This window comes from Sarcophilus harrisii, chromosome 3 (genome assembly GCF_902635505.1).
Source record: "Sarcophilus harrisii chromosome 3, mSarHar1.11, whole genome shotgun sequence".
Lineage (NCBI taxonomy): Eukaryota > Metazoa > Chordata > Mammalia > Dasyuromorphia > Dasyuridae > Sarcophilus > Sarcophilus harrisii.
Window position 1 is genome coordinate 383,962,873 of NC_045428.1, and position 13,080 is coordinate 383,975,952.

Here is a 13,080-nt window from a genome sequence, read left to right on the forward strand (position 1 = left end):
TGCACAATTGCTCTTATGGCTGGGGATTAATATAAAGATATGCTGGGACTAACAAAAATTTATTTTGATTTTGTAATATATATCTGATTTTGTCCTAGAGGTAGGCTCTATTTTGAAGAATGAAGGAAAAGATAATACACAACTCAAGAAAATGTATATATGTGTGTATTTATTTATATTTTTTGCTGGGGCAATTAGAGTTAAGTGATTTGCCCAGGCTTACACAGCCAGGATATGTTAAGTGTCTGAGGTCAGATTTGAACTCAAGTCCTCCTGACTTCATGGCTGGTGCTCTATCCACCAAACCAACTAGTTGCCCCTAACTCAAGAAAATTGAAAAGTAGACAGCAATATATTAGTTCATCACAAGTGCTGTGAGGGAATTTAAAAAAAAAGGTGAACTGACAGTAGATCATCTGTGGACAGAATATTGGGCCTGAATTTGGAAAGATGAGTTTGAATCTTGTTTCATATACTTTCAGGCTCTATGTTACCTTGAGTAAGTCATTTGGCCTCTGTCTTCCTCAATTTCCTTGTCAGTTGTTGTTCAGTTCTGTTTGCTCTTCAAGACTTCTTTTGGGGTTTTCTTGGCAAAGATAAATTCTATCTATTTGTCTATCAATCTATTATTATTTTTTGTTAAAAACACATGTTTGATAATCTTAAGGAATGTGTGTGGAACATAAAGTAGAATTCTATTGAAAATGAAACCACTTGGATTTGATAAGACCATAAGTACTTATTCATTAATCAATGATTTATTGATAATTTAACGAATATTTATAAAGTGCTTCTAGATTGTCAGGCACTTATAACTATGCAGGATACAAAGACAAAGCAAAAATTGTCTAAATAAATTTACATTATAATGGGGAAGATAGTTATTTGTGTCTTGTATGTATACATGAATAATTACACACATACATACATATATAGTACAAACAGAATACATCTATTATAACCTTATGGAAGAAGACATTAGGAGCCCAAGAATTGGAAAAGATATCTTATAGAAATGCGAATTGATCGGAGTCTTGAAACCAGAAGGTAGGTGAAGAAGCAGGGAATTTTGGGTTTGGAGGACAGCCTGTGTAAAGGTATAGAAATAGGAGCTGGGAGGCTGTGTTGCTGTGTTGAAATCAATTGATGTGATGTGACCTCGTGAGTTTGTAGGTTTGAATAATATTCTAAGAAAATTTGAAAGGTGGGAAAGGGTCAAGTATAAATGCCAAAGAGAGTAATTTCTATACCAAATATAGTAATTTCTACACCAGAATAAAAGAGAATTTTAAAATGAATTAAACACTGCCTTCAAGGACTTTACATTTTATTGGGAAACAGTGAAGATGAATATAACAAAGCAAATAGAAAATTTCTGTAAGCCAAATACAAAATAATTTTAGGGCAGACAGAGTACTAATGATTGGAGTAATCAGGAAGTGACACTTGAGCTGAAGCTTAAAGGGAACTCAGTGAAAGAAATGAAGTTTCACTGCTTATTTTATTTTTCTATTTGATCCTTTCATTGTTATGATGTTAAGGGGAAAGTCAGACAGAATGAATGTATAAATGCCCAGAATTATAGTAAAATAGAAATCTTGTTAAGTCAGATATGATAAGTTACCATTGATTGATTTTTCCAAGGCATATGAAACTATAATTAAAAGTTTTTTTAATTGGTTAGTCAGAAATGTAAAATTTCATGGGAACTAAGAAATAGTTATATGATGCTCAGAGAAAATTAACCTGAATTAGGAAATATCTTTTTACTCTAATAATTCAGAATGTGATGAACTGCAAATTCAATCTTGATCCCCACTATTTTTGTTGTCACTGTATGAAATTTATTTTAGCAATGATTTATGTAATAATAACTAAAATTTTTTCATAAATGTTTTTTATTTTAGTTATTTTCTTCTTTTAAAGATCTTCTGTTCAACATTTAAATGGATAGACAATTAAAAAATTGTTTGTTCCAATTAATATGTATTTGATCACAATTATTGCTGCAAGTAGCAACAAAATTGAAAAATTATATTGATTCTAATAGCCCAAATTATTTTGCTTGCTAACACATTTTATGCATAGTTTTAGTTTACATTCATAATATGATCACTTATGTTGTCATTTAACTCAACTCACTTTCTCTAAAGAAGTTATCTATCTGACTTGTCACAATTTTCTTGTTGCCAGATTAAAGGTCTTTTTCCCAAACTATCATTTGCTCCTGAATATGTTTATGTTTCACAAAGAATTCTAGATTTGACATCCAACCTCTGTTAATACTTGTAAAGTCTTAAGATATTTAAGCTTTCTAAGTCTCAGTTTCCTTATCAGTTGTCTATATGGTCTGTTCCAGTCATAAGTCTAGAACTTAGAATCTTACTCCTGCTGGGTGCCCACAATTACACAGACATTTATTAATTTCTCTTGCAATTCATAACATATTATTTACAATAGCTATTTCACATGTTCTTAAAATGTTTTTAAAGCTTTTTATTTTCAAAACATTTGCATAGGTGTTTTTCAATATTTACCCTTGCAAAACCTTGTATTTTGAATTTTTCTCCTTGCCTTCCCCCACTCCCTCTCCTAGACAGAAAGTAATCCAATATATGTTAAGCATGTACAATTCTTCCATACATATTTCCACATTTACTATGCTGTACAAGAAAAATCAGATCAAAAATGAAAAAAAATGAGAAAAATGAGAAAAAAAATGAGAAAGAAAAAAATAAGCAAGCAAATGACAATAAAAAGGTGAAAATACTATGCTATGATTCACACTCAGTCCCTATAGTCCTCTTTCTGGATGCAGATGGCTCTCTTCACAACAAATCTATTGGGACTATTTGATCTGATTTTTCTTGTGTAGCATCCATCAGCATGATTCTTGTGGAAATATATATATATATATATATATATATATATATATATATATATATATAGAAGAATTGCACATGTTTAACATATATTAAATTATTTGCCTTCTAAGGGAGGGAATTGGGGGAAGAGAGGGAAAAAAATTGGAATGTAAGTTTTGCAAGGGTGAATGTTGAAAACTATGCATATATTTGGAAAACTAAAAGCTTTAAAAATAAAAAATAATATAAAATTTTGTCAAATCCTTTTGTAAAATTTAGAAAAAATTGAGTATAAAACATTTCCACAAAAAGCACTAGTCTAGGAAGTAGGAAGACCTGAGATTTAGTCATGGCTATCATTGATTGATTTTACGATCCTGGACAAATGATTTAATCTTTCTAAACTAAATTTTTTTAATAAAATTGTAATAATAATAATAGTCCCATGTACACCATAGGATTGTTGTAAGAAACACAATATGTATAAAACTGATTTTCAAAATCTAAAATATTATATATATAATATTATAATTTAGTAGAAACAATATAAAGCTTATTAATTTCTCAAACAAGATATTTTTATTTTATATGCTTTATATTACTTTTATATTCTATTCTTTTAAAACTATGCATTGTCACTATGACCTTAAAATATATTTGAGAACCTAGACATAATATATGCAGCATCATTTAAATGACTTATGTTCATCAATCAGAATTTAAAATATTTGATTAGTGTAAGTTTGAATGGATAATGTTTAATTCAGAGACAAATGACCCATTGAAATTACCTCTAGGTTATGTTACCTGGATTCAATTGAAAATAAATTAGATGAACTCTCTAGTTATGGGCTCTTAACATTTAAGAAACAAATCTTATTTGAAAATCTATTTGCATTATTGTGAAAATTTTGAACTTTTCACATTAACCTCAAAGTATGGTCTTCCTGCCTACATGGATATGAGTTTTTCATTGATTTCAACTTGGGCATTGATATTCCTCAGCATTTAATTCTAATATTTATTTTATAAAGGATAAAAATCCTTTGCCACTACCCTTTCATCTTGTATGTTCCCTTAGTACTTTTATATACGATTCAAACAGTTGTTATTAAAGAAAACCTCTGTCTATCTATCTACCTATTTTGTCGTTGTTTAGTTGTTTTAGTTGTGTCCTACTCTTTAAGACCCTATTTTCTTGGCAAATATACTGGAGTAGTTTGCTGTTTCCTTCTTCAACTCATTTTATGGATAAGGAAACTGGGGCAATCAGGGTAAGTGACTTGCCAATGATCATCCAGCAAGTATCGGAGGCTCCATTTGAATTCAAATCTTCTTAATTCCAGGCTTGGCACTTTATTCACTGGACCACCTAATACTAAAATGTATACAACCATAACTTCCCCCAAAACATTTATCCTTGCCTATCTCTCCTCTAAATGAATTGAAATCTCCTTTTCCAAAATATATTGTGCAGCTCAGACTATGCCCAGATTCTTCATTATATCACAAACTTTAGGATGGAGAAGCACTTCCTTTCAAGCTTCTCATAATTTCTCTTCAAACAGCCAAGTACAGAATTTGTTTCTATTGCACTTTGAAGAATGAAGTCATCAGTAAAACAAATAAAAAATTACTTAGTTGTTCTGTTTTTGATACATAAAGAAGGAGAAGGAGAAGGAGAGGGAGAGAGACTTGGAGAGGGAGAGAGACAGAGAGAGAGAAAAGGAGGGGGAGGAGGAAACAGGAGGGAAAGAGGGAGAATATCTTCCCTTTGTGACAGTCTTAAAATTTTCAGTCTGAAGATTTGTTCATTCACCTTGCCCATTTTAGATCATCAAAAACAAATACTCTTTAAATTTCTGTTTATATGTAAGTTTGCCATCATATAAGAGAATTAAAAGATAACCCATTCATAAAATCCAGTATTCTAGTAAAGTTTATTGAAGGATATGGATTATAGGCTACATGAATTACCAACTAAGGACACAGGTACTAGGTTTTCTTCCAGATATTTTTAAGCAGAAAAATGTAGACTTGTTAGTGCCAAACATTTGTGTCACCCATGTGCCATCCTCTCAATTCCATATAAAAGTCACAACAGTACAAAATGATGGATATGACTTCAGCTTTATATAGAGAAAAATTGATTTCTGATATATATTGGTATATAACCTTTCTTAAACTTACTTGGGATTATAGGACATTTTAATTAATGTAGAGTAAAAGAGTTATCTATTAGCTTTGAGATCTTTTAGTTCTAAAATTGGTTGATATAATGTTCTGGTTGGTTTTCTGGAGGTCTTTGGACTAGCCTTCATTTCAGCAGAGTAACCACCATGAGAATAGCCAGGGATAAATTCCAAATTCTTTATTGTCTCCTTGCCTGGGGCTCAGCTAGCTTTCCGGAGGCCCTTCAGACCGGCCTTGGTCTCAGTGGGGGAAACAAGAGGACAGGCCAGCTACCAGAGTGTTGAGAGATGGAGTGAATGTCTCTCATACAATCCTTGTTGGCTGTTATATACTCTGTTATAATTATATCATCATAGGTGTGAATCTTGTAGAATAGGTATCAAACTTGTAGAACTATATTAAGGAATCACCATGCTAAAGTAGATAACCATTATATTATCAATTCCACTGAGCTAATACCTTTCTCCAGAATTTTGACCCATTTCATGTTGTGAGGGTGAAAAGAGGAAAAAAAATAAAAGGATGCTAGGAGAATATAGTTCATTTCATTGTATCATGTTACAATCTATAATGTAATCTTATCTGTACATTCTTAGTCACCAAACCCACTTCCCTGCTCAGGTGACCATTACCTACATAGTCATGATTTCTTGGATGTTTGAACAATGGTTTTATAGATGAAGAAAAATAATTGCAAAAATAAAAAAATCTCAAATTTAAAAAAATTATCATTTGTACAAAAATATAACAACTCTCAATAGAAATGATTGTCTCATACTTCATTGATGATTCATTGCCTCCCCCAGAAAGAAGATGCTCATTCTCACTGCATAGTTAATTTTTGGTTGTAACACCAGGTCCTTTGTCTTTCAGAATATGGTATTTCAGACTCTGTAACTCTTTATTGTAGAAATTGTCAGATACTGGGTAATCCTGATTGTTGCTCCTTGATATTTGAATTGGTTTCGTCTGTCAGCTTGAACTATTTTTTCCTTGAGATTGTAGTTCTGAAGTTTTGTAGCAATGTTCATTTGGGTTTTCCTTATGAGATCTCTTTTTGAAGGTGAACAATGGGTTCTTTCAATGTCTATTTCCCCCTCTGTTTCTAAAATTTCAGGGTGGTTTTTGTTAATTATCTCTTGAAGAATGTTATCCAGGTTTTTTTTTGTTTTGTTTTGTTTTGTTTTTTGTTTTGGGTTTTTTTTTTTTTTTTGGTAAACCAATGATTTTTAAATTGTCTCTTCTGGATCTATTTCCAGGTTGGCTGTTTTGCCAATGAGGCATTTTATATTTTCTTACATTTTTTACATTCTTTTTAGTTTTTTTGTTCTTGATGTCTCACAGAGTCATTAACTTCCAATTGTCTTGTTCTAATTTTTAATGTGTGATTTTCTTCAGCTAGCTTTTGTATCTCTTTTTCCATTTGGTTTATTCTTTTGTTTAAGTAGTTGTTTTCTTCTGTGAATTTTTGCTTCATTTGGGCCAATTATATTTTTAAAAGAATTGCCTTTCCTTTATAAGCTTTTATATATGTTATATGCATGTACATATGCACACATATGTACAATTACATATATGTACATATAATGTATAACATGTAACAACATGTTACAACAATACAACATACCTCTCATTTCTCATTTTTTCTCTACCTCTCTTATTTGATCTCTAATGCCTTTTATGATCACTTATAAGAAGCCTCTTTGAACTTGAGACCAATTCATATTACTTTTTGAGATTTGAGATTTTCTCCATAGACATTTCTTTTCTGTCACCATAGTAGCTTTCTACAGGAAGCTGTTTCTTGCTCATTTTCTTTAATTTCTTTTGGTATTTCCTCTATTTTCACTTTTAAGGTGGAGTTCTGCTCCTGAGGTAAAGGGGACACTGTCCCAAGCTTCCTGTGCAGCTTTGAGCCTTGGCTTTGAGGACAAGGGCCCTTGTATTTGTAAGAGATAGCTTGGCTGTTCTTTCCAGGAAACAGTCTTGTTTCCTGGGATTGCCTTCTGAGCTGATACTAAAGACTGCTCCACTGATTTGCTTCTGTCCTGAGCTGGAGCTGAGAATCTCAGTTGCTGATTTGCTATGATTGAGTCCCTCTCACCAGCTTTCTCAGAGTGTATCTGAGCTAGGCTTAACACCCTTTTCACCCAAGTGAAACTAATCTTTCTTGAAGTTTCTCCAAGCCTACCTTAAATTGTACAGATATTGTTCAGAGGCTTAACTTCATGGTGGTTTCCAAAGGAAACTGGAAGAGTGTAATTTTCAGACTAGCTTTCTTGGAGGTTCTTTGGACGGGCCTTGATCTCAGCAGGATAGTCACCATGAGGATGGTCAAAGATGAACTGTCTCATTTCCAGTCTTTCTCAGTCCTTAAATATCCTAGCACAATTACATCACTACAGCAGGCTGAAATGTGTGAACTAGAGAACCATTACATCACCGTGCTAAGTACTAAGTATATGTATACTAAAGAATCATCATTTCATCAATTCCACTGAGTTAAAGCCTTGTTATAAATATCCTTGTTTCAAGTATACTTCTCCAGAGATACAGCCCTTTACATCTCCTACTTTCTTTTGTTTTAGAACACAGGTAGTCATGCCCTCCCTAAATTCTCAAACTGTTAGCAGGTTTCCTCTGCACTAAAGGGTCTTATTTGAAACAAGTATACATAAATCCATCAGCATAGAGGGTATTACACAAGCACATAATAATATAACACAGGCTAGTAGTAATGTTACAAATAACATGAATCAATATGAGGAAATATACATGTCCATAAGTCCTAGAAATAGTCCAAAACTAATCTATTGTCCATTACTTCTTGTGTGAGGGAATTCAATGATTCCTATAAGTTTTGAAGTCCTACAACAATCTCATCATGTGTCAGGGAATCCATGATTCCTGCAGATTTTGAAGTCCTGCAATAATCTCATCATGTCTCAGGGATTCCAATGATTCTTGCTAGTTTTAGAAGTCCTACAGCAGTCTCATTAACAATTTTTGATGTTCATAAGTCAACTGCCATACACATTGGGTTAATGGCCATGCTCTTTCAGTGGCACATGTAGTCAGAGATGGAACCACTCGATGTTTCTTGGGTCTTTTCCTTTGTTTTAAGGGTCTTCTCTTTTTCTCTCTTTTTCTGGTGGACAAGACAAATACGGCTCATTGGCACCCATCTGATTCCTTCTCCATCTGTAGAGATACAAGAAAATCCTCTCTCCCAAGGAGTTAACCTATTTGGTCCCTTCCATTCACCACTGTATGGAATAGAGAGAGATAAGATGAAGAACTTACAGGGATGTATGAATTCTTTTTCTGTATTTTATTTTCATTATTTCTGTGTTTCCCCTATGACCTGTATAATATGTGCAGGCTCATAACTACTTGAGCCTTGGCCAGTTAGAAACATATTTACTTAACTTGAGCTGATGACATTATTTGACATTTATGGATATTTAGTCTATTAGCTGGACCACTGTCTGCTTGATTAAGCCTGAAGGCCTGACTTTCTGTTTCCTTGAAATCAGGAGATTTTGGGGAAACAGAAATCTTCCATTCCAATCTCCCCAAATAGCAACAACCAATTAGATGCCTCCCCCTCCCCTTCTCAATGCTCTCTTACTTGTGATGTAATTTCTTGTATAAAAACTATGTATCTTTACTACTTCTTTAGCCCTCCTACTGCGAGCTTTCTCTTTCTTATCTTGCGATGGGACGGCTCATCCTCCAGAGGTTTTCAGTAAACATCTTTTCTGACTTCTACTGAGTAATCTCTGAGTAGTCATTTTGGGTAAGGGTCTTCTACATCCCTCACACCACTTTCTGGTTCTCTCCACATCACTTGGAGATTATCTAAAGACAGTAGAGCTGCTCGCACTGGACACTGCCCTTCCCATGGGTTATAAAACTTGTCTGCTGTAACCAATGCATCTTTATCAAAAATCAAAAAATTAATAGTGTAAAAGGGCTAAATTAAAAAGTTCTCTAGAGTTACCTGTGGCTCCCCCTTTCTTTTGTTTTTGGATAGGCATCTTGATGTCTCTGTTTCACCTCTCTATTATTGCCTGTCCTTGAGTATTGAAAGGTATGCCAGTGGTGTGTACAATCTGAAAATGTGAACAAAAATGTGCAAAATGTTTAGAAGTATATGCAGGTCCATTATCTGTTTTTATTGCTTGTGGCACACCCATTATTGCAAATGCTTATATAAGGAATTCAGTGACCACTCGGGCTGTCTCTTTTGCTGCTGATATTGCAAAAGTCAATCCTGAAAAGGTGTCTACTACAACATGGATAAAAGACAGATGACCAAAAGGTTTTCAATGGGTCACATCTATTTGCCAAATTTCATTAGGTCTCAACCACAAGCCTTCTTCCCTAGAGGGAACGCAGAGCATGGAAAGGAAAGTAAGCTGTACAGGCTTTTACTATGCTCCTAGCTTCCTCTTTTGTTATCCCAAATTTCAATTGTAAAGCTCGAGCAGCCTGATATTTAAAATGAGATTTTTGGGCTGTCTGAAATAAAGGAGTTTTGGCTACCATGGTTAGAAGGTGATCTGCCTTTGAATTTCCATAAAAAATAGGACTTGGAACCCCACTATGAGAGTGGACATGCAAGATATAAATCTTACCTGGATGCTTTCTCATTTGATCTTTTTTTTTTTTTTTTTTTTAAATTTAATAGCCTTTTATTTACAGGATATATACATGGGTAACTTTACAGCATTAACAATTGCCAAACCTCTTGTTCCAATTTTTCACCTCTTACCCCCCCCACCCCCTCCCCTAAATGGCAGGATGATCAATAGATGTTAAATATATTAAAATATAACTTAGATACATAATAAGTATACATGACCAAAACATTATTTTGCTGTACAAAAAGAATCAGACTCTGAATTATTGTACAATTAGCTTGTGAAGGAAATCAAAAATGCAGGTGGGCATAAATATAGGGATTGGGAATTCAATGTAATGGTTTTTAGTCATCTCCCAGAGTTCTTTTTCTGGGTATAGCTGGTTCAGTTCATTACTGCTCCATTAGAAATGATTTGGTTGATCTCGTTGCTGAGGATGGCCTGATCCATCAGAACTGGTCATCATCTAGTATTGTTGTTGAAGTATATAATGATCTCCTGGTCCTGCTCATTTCACTCAGCATCAGTTCGTGTAAGTCTCTCCAGGCCTTTCTGAAATCATCCTGTTGGTCATTTCTTACAGAACAGTAATATTCCATAATTTTCATATACCACAATTTATTCAGCCATTCTCCAACTGATGGACATCCATTCAGTTTCCAGTTTCTAGCCACTACAAAAAGGGCTGCCACAAACATTCGTGCACATACAGGTCCCTTTCCCTTCTTTATAATCTCTTTGGGATATAATCCCAGTAGTAACACTGCTGGATCAAAGGGTATGCACAGTTTGATAACTTTTTGAGCATAGTTCCAAACTACTCTCCAAAATGGTTGGATTCGTTCACAACTCCACCAACAATGCATCAATGTCCCAGTTTTCCCGCATCCCCTCCAACAATCATCATTATTTTTTCCTGTCATCTTAGCCAATCTGACAGGTGTGTAGTGGTATCTTAGAGTTGTCTTAATTTGCATTTCTCTGATTAATAATGACTTGGAGCATCTTTTCATATGACTAGAAATAGTTTCAATTTCTTCATCTGAGAATTGTCTGTTCATATCCTTTGACCATTTTTCAATTGGAGAATGGCTTGATTTTTTATAAATTAGAGTTAATTCTCTATATATTTTGGAAATGAGGCCTTTATCAGAACCTTTGACTGTAAAAATATTTTCCCAGTTTATTGCTTCCCTTCTAATCTTGTCTGCATTAGTTTTGTTTGTACAAAAACTTTTCAGTTTGGTATAATCGAAATTTTCTATTTTGTGATCAGTAATGATCTCTAGTTCTGCTTTGGTCATAAAGACCTTCCCCTTCCACAGGTCTGAGAGGTAAACTATCCTATGTTCCTCTAATTTATTAATAATTTCATTCTTTATGCCTAGGTCATGAACCCATTTTGACCTTATCTTGGTGTACGGCGTTAAGTATGGATCAATGCCTAGTTTCTGCCATATTAGTTTCCAATTTTCCCAGCAATTTTTATCAAACAGTAAGTTCTTATCCCAAAAGCTGGGATCTTTGGGTTTGTCAAAGACTAGGTTGCTATATTTGTTGACTGTTTTATCCCTTGAACCTAATCTATTCCACTGATCAACTAATCTATTCCTTAGCCAATACCAAATAGTTTTGGTAACTGCTGCTCTATAATATAATTTTAGATCTGGTACAGCTAAGCCACCATCATTTGATTTTTTTTTCATTAATTCCCTTGAAATTCTTGACCTTTTGTTTTTCCATATGAACTTTGTTGTTATTTTTTCTAGGTCATTAAAATAGTTTTTTGGGAGTCTGATTGGTATAGCGCTAAATAAATAGATTAGTTTAGGTAATATTGTCATCTTTATTATATTTGCTCGCCCTATCCAAGAGCATTTAATATTTTTCCAATTGGTTAGATCAGACTTAATTTGTGTGAAAAGTGGTCTGTAATTTTGCTCATAAAGTTTCTGATTTTCCCTTGGCAGATAGATTCCTAAATATTTTATATTATCAGTAGTTACTTTAAATGGAATTTCTCTTTGTAACTCTGACTGTTGGATTTTGTTACTGATATATAAGAATGCTGATGACTTATGTGGGTTTATTTTATAACCAGCAACTTTGCTAAAGTTGTGGATTATTTCTAATAACTTTTTAGCAGAATCTCTGGGGTTCTCTAAGTATACCATCATGTCATCGGCAAAGAGTGATAATTTGGATTCCTCATTGCCTATTCTTATTCCTTTAATCTCTTTCTCAGCTCTTATTGCTATAGCTAGCGTTTCTAATACAATATTAAATAGTAACGGTGATAGTGGGCAACCTTGTTTCACTCCAGATCTTATTGGGAATGGTTGCAGTTTGTCTCCATCTCATTTGATCTTGAAGTTCCTTTAAGAACTGATATTTATTGGAAGTGACAAATTTTATTTAGGCTGTGGCAATTGTTTGTACTACACCTACTGAATAAGCTGAATCAGATATTATTTTTACATCTCCCAGATAATAATTAAGAGCTAGTATGATTGCATAGAATTCATTCTGCTAAATGGACTGAAAAGGAGTTTTGACTACTCTCTTTATAGTTAAGTCATGAGAGTATACAGCACAAATGTTACGTTTGGATGCATCTGTAAAGATAGTTACTCCTTTAAGAGAAACCTTAGAAACCTTTTCTTCAAAAATCCATTGCCAATTATATAATAGCTGGGTTATCTTTAATGGAGACCCATGTGTAAAATTTGGAGCTGTGGCCAATAAAATTTGACACTCTGGGATGGTTTCACAGCATACATTAATTTGTACATTGGTATAAAAGGTGTATATCTTGTGAGGTCTTATCCCAGATAATTGTACTACTCGCGTAATTATCCTTAATAAGATTCTAGCTACAAGTACTGGGTAAGGAGTAAGGCTTCATTCTGGTTGTGCTGGGAGGTTCACCCACAGTGTCTTCTTGATGAAGGACTGCTGTGGGTTCTTCTTTTGTAGCAAAAACTGATATTTCCAAGGGTTTTTGAGTAACTCTTTCAACCACAGTGGTTAAAATCAGTTCAACCTCTCTCAAAATCTCTTGAGATTCTTTTGTAAGGTAGCATGGTGAGTATAAAGCAGTATCTCCTTTTCAAATGTCATATAATGGTTGCAATCGATAGGTAGTCAAGCCTAACACTGGACACATCCATTGGATATCTCCTATCAATTTCTGAAAGTCATTTAAGGTGTTTAACTTCTTTGTTCTTAAAAAAAGTTTTTGTACTGTAAGCACCTTAGGATATATTTCATATCCTAAATATTGAAAAGAGCATGCCTTTGAATTTTTTTCTGGAGCTATATGCAATTTATAGTTCTTTAGTGTTTCTATGGTCTTTTGTAGACATGCCTTTAACATT